The 10,634-nt window shown below is 56.3% G+C and overlaps 1 protein-coding gene across 3 annotated transcripts in view; it reads left to right on the top strand.

Moving 5' to 3' along the window:
• Positions 1-4,302: 4,302 nt before the first annotated feature.
• The window catches only part of TNR (tenascin R), a 112,087-nt gene continuing 105,755 nt past the window's right edge, over positions 4,303-10,634 (top strand). For all 3 annotated transcript variants that reach the window (XM_064148119.1, XM_064148118.1, XM_064148120.1), the window contains exon 1: positions 4,303-4,552. The gene's annotated coding sequence lies outside the window, so the exon portion shown is untranslated. The remainder of the gene's footprint in view (positions 4,553-10,634) is intronic.

The raw sequence follows: 10,634 nt of genomic DNA, 5'->3' as shown, positions 1-10,634 counted from the left end.
AGGAGAGGAAGCAGCAGCCTTTCCCCAGTGCCTTCTGCAGAGGAAGAGCTCCCACTGCTCCATGCATCCAGGGATGCTCGAAGCCCAGGGAGGCAGATTTGAGGCAAGGAACCAGCAGGGGGGGAGGATGGAACCAGCAGGGGGGGAGGATGGAAACAGCAAGAGCTCCCTGCTGGGCATCTCCCTAGACTGGACCACATAAGGAAGGGATCTTGGTGTTTTCAGGCCAGCCCAGAAGATCTCATTGGCTGGAGGGTGGTTTTCCCTAATGCATGGTGTCACTGCAGGGAGGGAAACCCTTGGGGTGTCCTGCTGAGACTTAATTCCTTCTGGCATCAGCAAGCCAGGCTCAGGAAGTGTGATAGTGCAGGGGCTACAAAGGTGGTTATAGCCTAGAGCCCCAGAGAGCTGGAAGCAGCATGAGAAAAACTGGTGGGGAGGGAGGGAAGAATTTGAAATGCTCTCCTCAGAGACTTGATCTAAATGAAGATGTTATGGGAGGATGTTTGGGGAGGTGATCTGCTGGAGAGCAGCCCTGGGGAGAGGGACCTGGGAGTGCTGGAGGGTAACATCCCTGGCACAGCAATGTGCCCTTGTGGCCAAGAAGGCCAAGGGGATCCTGGGGTGGATTAGGAAGAGTGTGTGCAGCAGATCAAGGGAGGTTCTCCTGCCCCTCTACTCTGCCCTGCTGAGACCTCATCTTGAATACTGCCTTCGGTTTTGGGCTCCCCAGTTGAAGAGGGACAGGAATCTGCTGGAGAGGGTCCAGCACAGAGCTATGAGGATGATGAGGGGACTGAAGGGCACTGCCTGATGAGGAGAGGCTGAGGGACCTGAGGCTGCTTAGTCTAGAGGAGAATGAGAGGGGATTTAATCAATGTTTATAAACACCTGAGGGCTGGTCAGGAGAGGGGGGACAGGCTCTGCTCACTGCTCCCTGGGATAGGACAAGCAGCAATGGGTGTAAGCTGCAGCACAGGAGGTTCCAGCTCAACACAAGGGGGAACTTCTTTGCCGTAAGGGTCCCAGAGCACTGGCACAGGCTGCCCAGAGAGGTTGTGGAGTCTCCTCTGGAGCCTTCCAAGGCCTGTCTGGATGTGTTCCTGTGTGATCTGTGCTAGATTGTGTGGTCCTGCTCTGGCAGGGGGGTTGGACTCAATGATCTCCTTGAGTCACATCCTGTGAGCCTGTGTGGTCTTGCAAGCACCAAGAGGGACACATTAGCTATTTCAATCCATTGCTTGCATATGACATCCCTGGAGGTGTTTAAGAGGAGAGTGGATGTGGTGCTTGAGGCTATGGTCTGGTGATGAAGGCTGCTGGGATGAAGGTTGGGCTGGCTGATCCTGGTGGTCCTTTGCAACCATAGTGATTCACAGTGCTTAGATGTTGTGCTGAGGGATTTGGTTTGGTCAGGGGCTTGTCAGTGTGAAGCTAATGATTGGACTGCATGAGCTTGGAGGGCTTTGCCAATCTAAGCCATTCTGTGATTCTGTGACATCCTGGATGTTCTTCCATTGTTGTGGTCCAGCAATCATGGTATTTGTCTTGCTGGTACACCTGCAGTGCTTGCTTGCAGCTGATTTCCTACTCAAGCTTTTGAGCCTGAGGGGTTGCATGCCACCTCACTCGTGTGGCACCTGTGGAGTGCAAGCCAAACAGGTTTAGTTAGCTCTGGTGTCTAAGGCCATGAACAGTCATTTTCTCCTCCCTGGGAGCAGCGAGTTTCGCTCCATGCAGGATGTGTGTGTGTGTGTAGGTGTGGGTATGTGGCTCCTTAGGCATCTAGGTGGGCACTTATCTACAGAGCTGAAGCATCTCATCATTATTAATGGGCTTTACATCTCTTGGGGAGCTTCCACTTTAGAGGTAGGAGGTAGATTAGGCAATTTACCCACGGTGATGTGGGGAAATTGGGAAATGGAACCTATCTCCTGAGTCACAAATGCTTCAAGGGCCACCTTGTTGCTGTGACTAAGGAAGGTCTGGTGTAAGGTATCGGGGTAGGAGTCTCTCAGCTGATGGAGCTGCTTGGCAGGAAAATGGTTGAGCCACCTCTGGAAGCTGTGGTCTGAAGATGTAAAGAGAATTGGATTGAATTGCTCCTGGGGGGAAAAAAAACACCTTCTGCTGTCAACAACACAACTCATGGTGGGGCAAAAAGCTTTTGGAGGCTTAGTACATGGAATATTCAGGTAGGTTTTAATGTTAAAAGGTATAAGAGATCCAGATATGGTAGAATGTAACATCACAGCCTCCTCAGCATCCGTCCTGCAGTATTTTGGCTGAGTGATGGTAGTTGGGTGGGTTTGACAGGAATTCAGAAGTAGCTTCAGTGATTCTCAACCTCCAAGGAGAGACTTGGGGGTGCTGCTGGAGGAGAAGCTCAGCAGGAGCCAGCAGTGTGCACTTGCAGCCCAGAAAGCCAAGCAGAGCCTGGGCTGCAGCAGCAGAAGTGTGGCCAGCAGGGCCAGGGAGGTGATTCTCCTCCTCTGCTGTGCTCTGCTGAGACCCCACTTGGAGTCCTGCATCCAGTTCTGGAGCCCCTGGGACAAGAGGGCTGTGGAGATGCTGGAGAGTGTCCAGAGCAGGGCCAGGAGGATGCTCAGAGGCTGCAGCAGCTCTGCTGTGAGCACAGACTGAAAGAGTTGGGGCTGTGCAGGCTGGAGCAGAGGAGGCTCCCAGGTGACCTTCTTGTGGCCTTCCAGCATCTGAAGGGGGCTACAAAAACGCTGGGGAGGGACTTTTGAGGCTGTGAGGGAGTGCCAGGAGTGGGGGGAATGGAGCAAAGCTGGAGGTGGGGAGAGTCAGAGTGGAGGTGAGGAGGAAGTTGTTGAGCATGAGAGTGGTGAGAGGCTGGAATGGGTTGCCCAGGGAGGTGGTTGAGGCCCCATGGCTGGAGGTGTTTCAGGCCAGGCTGGATGAGGCTGTGGGCAGGCTGCTCTAGGGTAGGGTGTCCCTGGGCACGGCAGGGGGGTTGGCACTGGCTGCTCCTTGTGGTCCCTTCCAACCCTGACTGATTCTCTGACTCTGTGAATCCGACTGAAAGTGTCTCCTGGCTGGATTTGAGGCAGGGGGCGCTGGGGATGGAGGTTTGGTTCTGATGTTGTCGGTGAGACTGCTCCATGGCTGTGCAGGAGCAGCGGACAGCACTGAATGAAGCAAAGGGTGGGCATCAAAATCCCCACTGCTGGCTTGACCCTTTAGTTATCTCCCCTTTTCCTCAAGATCTGCCAGCTGGTTGGAGACAACAGCAACACCAGTGTGCCTCTCATCCATCCTGCATGGAAAAGGAGCCCAGTGTGACCCTCCACGAGAGACTGGAGTGAGAAGGGCCTTCAGCACAGGAGCTCAGTTCCCCTCTCCTGATAATGAGGTAAGCTTTGATGCCCCAACTTCCCATCTGAGCAGGAAACCTCCCAGACCTCTGACTGACTATTCCAGTCACTGGCTGGTTGGTTGTTTTGGGGGTTTGTGGAGGGGGGGAAGCAGGATGCACACTGTCTTGTGTAAGGTTATAGAATCATAGCATATTTGGGGTTGGAAGGGACCTTTAAAGGGTCCTTAAGGGTCCTCTAGTCCAGCCACCCTGCAATCAGCAGGGACATCTGCAACTAGAGCAGGTTGCTCAGAGCCCCAAACAACCTGAACTGGAATGGTGCCAGGGATGGGACATCTACTGTATGTGTGAGCAACCTGGGTCAGTGTCTCAGCACCCTCAGGGGCAGAAGTTTCTTCCTGCTCTCTTAGTCAAATTTAGCTCTTTAATTTAAACCCACCAGCCCTTGGCCTGTCCCAACAGGCCTGGCTAAAAAAGTCTGTCCTCAGCTTTCTGAGCAGCCCCTTTAGCTACTGAAAGGTCTCCCTGGAGGCTTCTCTTCTGCAGGCTGAACAACCCCAACTCTCTCAGCCTGTCCTCGCAGCAGAAGAGTTCCACCCTCTGCCCATTTTGGTGCCCATCTTGGTTTGCATTCGCAGCCCAGCAAGGCCAAGCCCAAACTGACTTTGAGCTCACTTTTCTGCACATCTTATTTTGTTGTGCGTCCTCTTTCCCCACTCTCCCTTCCCAGCCGCACCTCTCCTCGGGGGACCCGCGGTGCGGAGCCAGGGCTGCGGCCGGGGCGCGGGGGGGAGCCGGCCGGGCACGGGGGGGTGGCGGTGGGAGGCGATGCGGCGGTACCGCGTGGGTTTGCGGGTGGGATTTTCCTCTCGCCTCTCCCCACTAGGTGGCTGGGAGAGCCCGGAGCGGAGGGAGGAGAGGAGAGAGCAAGAGGGGGAGAAAAAAACCAGGGGAGGGGGGAAACCAACCCAAACCAGCCGAGCTGCTGAAATTTAAACCGGGGGAGCAGGCACAGCGAGGCAGTCCCGGGCTTGCTTCTCTCCGCCGCAGCAGGCGGCGGGGCTGCCGGCCCCAGGCAGGGCTCCAGGCCGAACCCGGGCACCCCGCCGGAGCGGAGCGGAGCGGAGCGGGGCCGCTCCTCCGCAACCCAGCCCGACCCAGCCCACTCTTGCTTCCCGGCGGCGGCAGGAGGCGCCGGCCCGGCCCGGCCCGGTGAGTGCCCTCAGCACCGCGGACAGCTCCCAACCCTCCCTCCCGGGCTCCGGGATCCGCGGTCCGAGTTCCGCGCTGCGCGCTACGGGTTATGGGCTCCGAGAGCCGAGACTCCGTGGTTCAGGCTCCGCGGTTGGCGCTGTGGGCGATGGGCTCCGCGGTTCGGGCTCCGGGCTCCGCCGTCCGCCCTACGGGCTTTGGGGCTCCGCGGTCCGGGCTCCTCAGTCCGCCCTAAGCGCTAAGGGCTCCGGGGCTCCGCGTTATGGGCTGCGGGCTCCGGGGCTCCGCGTTATGGGCTGCGGGCTCCGGGGCTCCGCGTTATGGGCTGCGGGCTCCGGGGCTCCGCGTTATGGGCGGTGGGCTCCGGGGCTCCGCGTTATGGGCGGTGGGCTCCGGGGCTCCGCGGTTCTCTCTCCGCGGTTCCGCGGTCCGGGCTACGGGCTCTGACGTTTCGCGCTCCGGACTCCGCGCTACAAGCTCGGCTTCTCCGCACTCTGTCCTATGGGCTCCGCGGCTCCGCCGTCCGAGCTCTGCGTTCCAAGCTCCGCGGCTTTGAGCTCCGCGGTCCGGGCTCCTGCCCTTCACTGCTCCGCGCATCGCAGCCCCTGTGCCCTGTGTGTGTCTGTATGGCTGTGTCCTGTGCCATGTATATGTCGCCGTCCGTCCGCCCCACACACCCCCGGCCGGGCAGCGAGGTGCGGAGCGTGGCGCGGAGAGGAGCGGCGGTAGGAAGGGACCCGCGGCTCCCCCGCTGCGGTGCGGTGCCTCCACGGCCCGGCCACGGGGGTTCTGCAGGGGAAAAGGGGTGAGTTGTTCTGGGCTTTGGGCGTTTCTCTTTTGGGGGGACGCACACACGGCACGGACAAAGGCTGCCTGCACTTTCTGCAAGTTCCTTTTGCTGCTGGAATGAGGTTAAAGAAATTTGGCTCTTGGCACCTGCGTCATATGGAGAGAGGAGACAGCTCGGGGAGCAGGGGGAGGTTTCTTGCTGCATGCTCGCAGGCAGTGCTGGGGGGGGGGGGGTGTGCTTATTCACACCCTTTCCCCATCAAGCCCATGCTTCTTCTATCCTCTTCATCCCATTACCCTCCTCCCTCTGCCCAGGGCTCCCCTCTGCCGAGGGCTGAGCACAGAAGGGTTCCAGGGGAAGCAGCATCCCCAGTTCCAGCCTTTTCCTCCTGGCTGCCCGTATATGGACACGAAGACCACCCAACCTCTCTGCCGAGCCTTAACCCCAGCTTTCTGTTTCGATCCATCGAAGTTTGAATGTGATTTTTGCCTTCTCCCCTGCCTGCTCAGGAATATCTTGAGAGCAGTGATGGTGCTTTTTCTCTAGGAGAGCTGATCCCTGGAAGGGGCTGTCTGAGAGCTTTGGGCTGAAAGATGCTCCCTGAGTCTGTGCTGAGCTGCAACTTGTAAAGCTGGGGAGCAGAAGGCTCGTCTGGAGAGGTCACGGCTGAGCAGAGAGAGGTGGCCAAGCATCTGGAGGAAGGGGCAGCATGGAGGGGGTGTTGATTAGGGCTACTTTGTTAAGATTCTGTCGGAATCCATCTGTCTGGAAAGAAGGAGGAGGCTGAGCCCAGTGCTGGGGAATGCTTCCTGGAGAAGCAAAGGGTTTGCCAAGGCACTGTGGAACCTGGGGTGGAATAAGTATCCCCATAGCCTGCCCCCTTGGCTGGAAAGGGAATGCACCTCACTACCATAAGCTCCTGGCTGTGTGTCAGCCTGTAGTGGCCCTGGGGTCTCAAGGAGGGGCTAAATTTGGGAATCACTTTCTGCTGGCTGTATTCTTGTGGCTGCCCCCTCCCCACATCACACCTCTGTAAGACCTGTGCCTGCAGGCAGGAAAACTGAAATGTGGGGAATGGGCAGGAGGAGGAAGAAGCCAGGCTGGCAGGCAGAAGAGAGTTTTCCTGCACCTTTGGTGGAGCGTGATCCTGGCTGCTTATCTGACTCTCAGGTCTGTGCTCACAGTGAACAGGGTGAGAACCTCCTAGGATGTGATGCTGGACAGGTGAGCTCAGTGGGAGAAAAGGACACCAATCCTGCCAAACTTCCAGGTCCCCCTGCCAGGATACATGGGCAGCAAGAGGTGGCTGAGGCTTTTACTGGGGCTTTGGGGCAGAGTTGAGCCCCAGAATGGTATGGATCCACATATAAATGCATACTGCCAGGACTGGAAGATGGTTGTGATGGTTGCAAGGATGCATCAAGGATGGTGCTGGGTGTGAGGGATCTGATTGCAAACCCTGGCAAAGCAAGGCTGAGGAGGTTTGCTTTGGGCTGGGTATGAAGTTTCCTAGCCACACAAGTGGCAGTGGCTTTGGAGGTAGGAAAAAATTGGACTTCATGTGCTGGCAAAGGATGCTCGTGGGGCTCAGGCCACCACCCAGAGACCTCCTCACTCTATCCTGAAGGCCAAACCCATTCAGAGGGGCTCGTCGGATTGCTTTGATCAGCAGCAAGGTGAGGATGGAAGGTTTGTCACCGCAGGGCTGCTGTTCCCTTGATGGTGATACTCCAGGCTTCCAAATCCCCCCCCTAAAGCAGCTCAGGGATCATGTTACGAGGCAGCAATAAATCCTGGGGGAGCCTTTCCCCAGCACAGCCGCAGCTCGAGGGTGGGGGGGACAGGCACTCAAAGCTGATGGGATGGGGTGAGGACTACAGCTCCTGCCCCAGGCACAGGGGGTGTGTGGGGCTCCCAGCCCCCCTCCCTGCTCCCATTCGCCTTGCCAGAGTGCACAGCGAATGCCATCAACGCCGAGCAAAATGCTAATTAGCAAGTACAAGCGTGCAGGGTGTAAAGTAGCTGTTTAACCATATTACATAAACAAACATAAAGGAGCCATAAATTAGGCAGAGGAAGAAGTCAATGCATTGATGGAACTGCCCAGGCAGAAGAGATAAAGGCAGCGTGAGGCAGGCGAGGCACAGGCTGTCGCCTGCAAGCCTCTCTCGTTTTAATTGCACCTGTAATGAGAAATTAAATGTCAATGTCATTAGAGGCTGCTTCTCCCTGTAGGGTGGTCTCAGAGAGGGGAGCAGCATCCTGTGCTCAGGCCAGAGTTAAGATCCCAGTGAGGGCAAATCCTGGGGCCTCTTCCCAGCTCTCAGGAATTGATCTTGAACCGTGGCTGGAGTTACTGGGAGGTGGCTGCTGAATATGATGGTTTGAAGCTTGAGATTCCTATGTGATTGCTTCCTGGTATCCCCTAGCCTACACCACTGCTCTCAGCCCAGTGTCACCGTTGCTGTGCAAGACATCACAGGAGGAAATAAGAGGGGGGTAGGTATAGGGTAGGAAGCTTTAAAAGGAAATAGAAAACAGGGGGCAAAGTTGGCCTGTGCCATTTGTCCATCCCTGGGGCTGGAAGGGATTTTTGCCCCACCCTGTGCTCCTTCTCATGTCTCGCAAGGCAGGCTGAGCCTTTAGTGTTCATGCACCTGAAAGGAGTCCAGGGGTGCCCAGCACCATTTCACCTGACCTTTAGGTAAGGATTGTCTCCAGCAGCTGCTTTGGCTCCTGCAGCCCCCAAAGGGAGCTGCTTCAGCTGGGTTTCATAGGGATGGAAAGGGCATCTTTCTTCCAGCCCCCCCCCCCACTCCTCTTTGGTTGAAGGAGAGGTTTGAAGCATGGGTAAGCTAGCCTCTGCTTAGTGGGCCAGCAGCACCCCTGTGCAAGTTAATTAAACATCCCCAAAGATTGGAGCAGTTGGACTGATCCAGCCTAGGGATGGGCAGCTGGAGCTGGCAGCTGGCTTGGCACTGCCTTTAGAGACACCACATCCCCACCCAGCTCTTGGCCTCGGGACCTGCTCGGGGATTTCTCTGACAGAATTAATATTCAAAGGAACATCCTCAACAAAACCCCAGCACCAAACCTCCCTCTCCAGCAGGCTGCTGGCAGCCCCTCTCCTCCTCTGCCTTCCCATTCCCCCTACCCCCAGTTTGTCTTCCCCATCTCAGAGCTTGATTTTATTTTCCCTTTATAATTACCTGTCGCAGCCTCTTCCGGCAGCTCCTTGATGAGCTGCAGGTAATTGTTTGGTTCTTTCTTGCTTGCTTTCTTTTTTTCCCTTGCTTTCCCTTCCCTCCTTTATTTTCCTTGATGCTTTGCAATGTCAAAGCTTTGTATTTCCATAAACCAGCAGCCCTGCCAAGGTGCAGGCAGCAAAGCCAGCAGCTGCTTTGCTCATGTGTGCTGGCTTCAACCACACAATGTGCTCAATCAGCCAGCCCCGGTGAGCTCTAAGCATCCAAGTTGGTGGAGGCTGGGAAAACAAGGGGCAGGTGGAGGTGTCATGGCTGTGGGCTCCCTTTCCTCCTCCTCATGCTGAGGAATCTCCTGGGTTTGGGGTTTGGTATCCCACAGCTGGCTGCTGCTTGATTTGCTGGTGGGGTGGAAATTCCAGGGGCATTAAATTCTCCCCAGACATTCCTCGAGGTGGCTGGGGGGAGGAAGGAGTCCAGGTCTTCCCAAACTCCCAACAAAAAGGACAGCAGAGGTGATATAGGCACACTGAGGTCTCTGTCTCCAGGAGGTCACAGGCTGACAGGATGTTAGGGGTTGGAAGGGACCTAAGGAGATCATTGAGTCCAAGCCCCTGCCACAGCAGGACCACACAATCTAGCACAGATCACAGAGGAACACATCCAGACAGGCCTTGGAAGGCTCCAGAGAAGGAGACTCCACAACCTCTCTGGATAGCCTGTGCCAGTGCTCTGGGACCCTTACAGGAAAGGAGTGCCCCATTGGGGTAAACTTGGCCCAGGCCATGGTAGGACCCATCCCATCATCTATTTACTGCTTCCTCCTTGTCCTTCTCTTGGCTTTTTTTGGTCTCTGGGTTTTTTTTTTCCCTTTTTGGCAGGCATTTCTGCTCCTCATCTCTGTCCCAGGGCAAGCAGAGGTCCTGTGCCTGTCTTCTGCATCAAGGCACCACAAGAGGACAAGCTTTGAAGCCTCTTGCTAGTGTGTGGCTGTGTGGGCTGCTGTTTGAGGAATTATTCAGGGCTGTTTAACTGGTGTCTGGGTGGGTGTGGGATGGTGCCAACCCACTCACTTCCCTTTGCTCAATTGGAACTCTTCTCCTTTTGGAGGAGATCTGCAACTCACCCATGCTTTTGGGGAAATGAAGTGCACTTGGCTGCTGCAAGTGTAGAAATGCCATTTGGCCCTCCAGAGGGGTCAGGCAGAGGCAAGGGATTGTCTCTTTCCTTCCTTTCCTCTCATGAGAGGCATCAGAGAAGGGAGAAATTATTATAGATTTCTGACCTTCATCCCCAGGGCAGCTCCAGGTGGGCAGCAGAGCCAGTGGCATCCTGGGCTGGCTCAGGAGCAGTGTGGCCAGCAGGACAAGGGAGGTTCTTGTGCCCCTGTGCTCAGCACTGCTCAGGCCACCCCTTGAGTGCTGTGTCCAGTTCTGGGGTCGTGAATTCGGGAGAGATGTTGAGGTGCTGGAAGGTATCCAGAGAAGGGCAGCAAGGCTGGGGAGGGGCCTGGAGCAGAGCCCTGTGAGGAGAGGCTGAGGGAGCTGGGGGTGTGCAGCCTGCAGCAGAGGAGGCTCAGGGCAGAGCTCATTGCTGTCTGCAGCTGTCTGAAGGGAGGCTGTAGCCAGGTGGGGTTGGGCTCTGCTGCCAGGCAAGCAGCAACAGAAGAAGGGGACAGAGTCTGAAGCTGTGCCAGGGGAGGTCTAGGCTGGATGTTAGAAGGAAGTTGTTGTCAGAGAGAGTGATTGGCATTGGAATGGGCTGCCCAGGGAGGTGGTGGAGTCACTGTGCCTGGAGGTGTTGAAGCCAAGCCTGGCTGAGGCACTTAGTGCCATGGTCTAGTTGCTTGGCCAGGGCTGGGTGCTAGGTTGGCCTGGATGATCTTGGAGCTCTCTGCCAACCTGCTTGATTCTATGGTTCTATAATTCTCTCTTCTTCCTCTTACTCATCTGTGGAGAAGATCCCACTTAGGATCATGTGGGGCTGTGGGGCTGTAGAGATGCCTGGGGAGTGGAGATGTTCCACTGGCTGCTGTGTCTCACTCCAATGTGAGACATCCTCCTTGGAGGAAGGAAAACAGGACAAGCTA

The sequence above is a fragment of the Pogoniulus pusillus genome, chromosome 8 (genome assembly GCF_015220805.1).
Source record: "Pogoniulus pusillus isolate bPogPus1 chromosome 8, bPogPus1.pri, whole genome shotgun sequence".
Lineage (NCBI taxonomy): Eukaryota > Metazoa > Chordata > Aves > Piciformes > Lybiidae > Pogoniulus > Pogoniulus pusillus.
The sequence above is the reverse complement of the archived record's forward strand: the minus strand, read 5'-3'. Positions and strand labels throughout refer to the sequence as shown.